This window comes from Suncus etruscus, chromosome 5, assembly GCF_024139225.1.
Source record: "Suncus etruscus isolate mSunEtr1 chromosome 5, mSunEtr1.pri.cur, whole genome shotgun sequence".
Lineage (NCBI taxonomy): Eukaryota > Metazoa > Chordata > Mammalia > Eulipotyphla > Soricidae > Suncus > Suncus etruscus.
In genome coordinates this window covers 108,739,690-108,743,362 of record NC_064852.1, presented here as the reverse complement: position 1 = coordinate 108,743,362, position 3,673 = coordinate 108,739,690, and the positions used below count along the sequence as shown (strand labels likewise).

Here is a 3,673-nt window from a genome sequence, read left to right as displayed (position 1 = left end):
GTAAGGGTAAGGGGTCAAAGAAAGATAACACTCTGCCCTGATCAAAGCATAAATTACCCCTAATATGTGCTTCCCCATTCTAAATGTTCTTATTCCTTTCCCTATCCCTTTCCCTATACAAATGGTTAACCCTTATGTTGATATTTAAGATGGCCAATTGCATTTATTTATTTATTTATTTATTTTTGGGGCCACACCCAGTAATGCTCTGAGGTTACTCCTGGGTATGTGCTCAGAAATTGTTCCTGGCTTGAGGAGAGGCCAGGGGATCTAACTGCTGTCTGTCGTAGGTCAGCCTCGTGCAAAGCAAACGCCCCACCATTGCACCACCGCTCCAGCTCCTAATTGCATTTATTAAATTATCTGCTGTCCCTCCCTTCATCCTCTATCTTGCCTTAACACTGACTCAAAATATTTTGTTCTTTTGAGGCCGGGTGAGGGGTACATCTGGCAGCGTGTAGGGCTAACTTCTGGCTGAACTTTTAGGATTACTTCCAGCTGAGCTAGGGGGACCATATGGGGTGCTGGACTTGAAGCCATGTCAGTCAATTGCAATGCAAGTGGCCAGACCTGTGTAGTGTCTCTCCAGCCCCTGAATATTTTTCCCTTGATTACTTTGATAAGAAATTAGGTATGTAAGAAATGTTTGTCTTAAGGTTAAATACTCAACTAATATGTTGTGAAGGTTAAATTTAAATCCTTGAAGTTTGCCTCTTAAAAGTGCCTCTTTTGCACTTTTCTGTGGTAGTAACAATAGATGGGTTGGAAAAGCCAAAAGTGAAATTAGGAATAAATAAACCAGACATAGTAAAAAAAAAAAAAAAGTAAGGACTGATTCAGAGCCTATTCTTGGAGAAATCATTTTGGCATGACATTTAAAACACACCACATACACACACACACACACACACACACACACACACACACACACATGCAGTGAAATAATGAACTTGAGAAACTAGGTTAAAAAGTTTTCATGGTGCTTTTCATAAGACTCCAAGCAACCCAACTGGCACTTTATTCTGTTATAAAGATATAGCTCATCATTTCATTCAGGTGGGCTCTTTATATGGTTGAGTTGTCATTTCTTTGGCATGTTCCATAATAAATCCAGATGTCATTTCCCTTTGGGAAATGTATCAACAGTTTCACAGCAATACTCATGTTTTGTTGTTAAATTGGTGTATTTTAAGCAGAGAGATTAAAGGGTTTTGCATTTCCAGGCTTGCCTGTATCTTATGCCTTGTCACACCCAAGTCACAGATTTAAATTTTAATGATTTCAGCTTCATTCAAAAGCTAGACAGAGAGTTGGAAAGACATTCATACTTAAAAGCAAACTGGATATATGGGTGGGGTCTGACAAGCTACACCTTGTAGGTCCTTATTTAGACAGAAGAAACAAAACTAAATCTAGCAATAGGTAATCTTTTTTATAGGGAGAGATACCAACTAAAATATTTCAGATAAAGATATGTCATCTTTCAGCTAATGCACATTTTCTTTAGATGTAGCATATTTTTGTCCCCCCATTCACAATACAGACCAGGCAAAGGGCCTGGTTTGAGGTGTATATGGTGAGCATTTACTGTACCTCAAGATGTAGCATTTTTTAAGATTTTTCCTCTTTACTAGCTTGACATTTTATATGATATTTATTTATAATTATGATCATATTTGAATTAATAATTTTTTAAAATTATTGTTTAAAAATAGTTTGCAGTTCTAAACAGGTGAGAAAATGGAATGCTTTAATGTGGGATCTATTTTTTTCTGAGATAAATACTAATGTAGTTGATTAAATTTTATCTAATAACCTACAAGCTTAAAAAATAGATACTACTGTTATGAGAAAAATTATTTTATAAAGCCTTTCTGGAAACTCAATTTTAATGCAATTATCAAATTAAAGCTATTTTAAAATATATTTAAATTGCATATTTAAATATATTTAAATGGTATAATAGAATACTTGAATTAGAAAGTTATATTTATTATCACCATCTGTTTTTCTTTGCTTTGAATTTTAAAGAAAACAGCTACCAATAGATAAAACAAAATAAAATAAACTAAGCAAATAAACTAAAGGGGCTTGAAAAATCCAGTGCATACTATTTATAGAAAGATGATGTTCTACTTATAAAATGTAAATAACTACTTAAATTTGAGAGGCCATGGGCCTGCGGGATAGCACAGTGGTAGGGTTTTTGCCTTGCAAGCGGCAGGTCCAGGACAGACCTGGTTCAATCCCCAGTGTCCATTATGGTCCCCCGAGCCAGGAGTGATTTCTGAGCACATAGCCAGGAGTAATCCCTGAGCATCACCCAAAAACCAAAAAAAAAAAAAAAAATTGAGAGGCCAGAGTGATAGTATAGTAGTAATAGACAAAGCATTTATCTTGTATGCTATCAATTCAGGTTCAATCCCTGTCATCCTGTATGGTTCCCTGAATCCACTAGGAGTGATTCCTGAGCACAAAACCAGAAATCACCCCTGGGTACTGCTAAATGTGGCCCAGAAACCAAAAACTTTTTATTTACTAAAAGATGGTTTTAACTAGGAATGAAATACATAAAGGTCAAATGAACTCCTGTAGATTAAGAAATAATTAATACAATATTTTAAATGAAAAAATAAAGCATATATCAAAATGCACCAATATAAATTCTATAAACCATTTTTAGAAAATCACATATATTATTATTAAAATCTAAACCACAGAAAACAATTATATCACACAGAAAAACCACAGAAAATAATTAAATAATAATTTTTTACAAATTACATTATGTATCATATATTTCTTATATTTGACTCATGTGCAGTATTTTATTATAAGACATATATTAAATCAGTATTGATTTCTAAAGTTTATTTTTATTGCTAAATAAACACAATCACTTATTTTTTCCTTCTCTTTTGATGGATGTCTGTGCTCTTTCTAGTTTTGGTTTTACAAACAGCATGCTATGATTCTTCATAAACAAGTGATACAAATGGGTAGATAATTTTGTAGAGACTATAGTCCGTATGGAAATGTTGGATCAGACACTGTGGAAATGATCACATCTGTTAGGTAAAGCAGACTTATTTTCACACCCAAATGAAGTTGAGTCTTTTTCTTGCTACACATTCTTGTCAATATTTATAATGTTAAAACTGACCTCTCATTGAGTACTTTGATCACTGTTTTAATCTACTTCCTGTTATGACAAAGTGCTAGAATTCTTTTTCATTTAACAGTCCTTTAAATTTAACTACATAAATGTTATTTTTACTTTTCTATTGTTTTGTTCTTTTAATGATGTCTTTACTACCTAAACAACATTCTTAAATTAATACAGTCAAATTCAGTAATGTTATTCTAAGTGGTTAATACTTTTCAATACTGCCCTTCCCTAGGCTTTGAAGTTATTTTATGTGTTTAGGATTTTTTGTTTATTTCTTAGAAATAGGTCGCTTTTTTTAATATGTAAAAGGTATAAAATAAAAGAGCTTATATTGAATATAACTTTATTGTAAGTAATATGTTTCATTTTCAGATTCATTTGTTGAATGAGCCCTCATTTGAAATGCCACTTTCAAATGTCCATATCAGGCTGAGATTTTAAGACTTTTTTGATGCTTTCTATTTTCTGAACTGTAAATTAAAAGATCCAAGTAAGGAAGGAAAT

The 3,673-nt window shown here is 32.8% G+C and overlaps 1 pseudogene; it reads right to left on the bottom strand.

Moving 5' to 3' along the window:
- Nucleotides 1–1,518: 1,518 nt before the first annotated feature.
- LOC126010229 (uncharacterized) lies at nt 1,519–1,619 on the bottom strand (annotated as a pseudogene).
- Between the last annotated feature and the right edge of the window lie 2,054 nt (nt 1,620–3,673).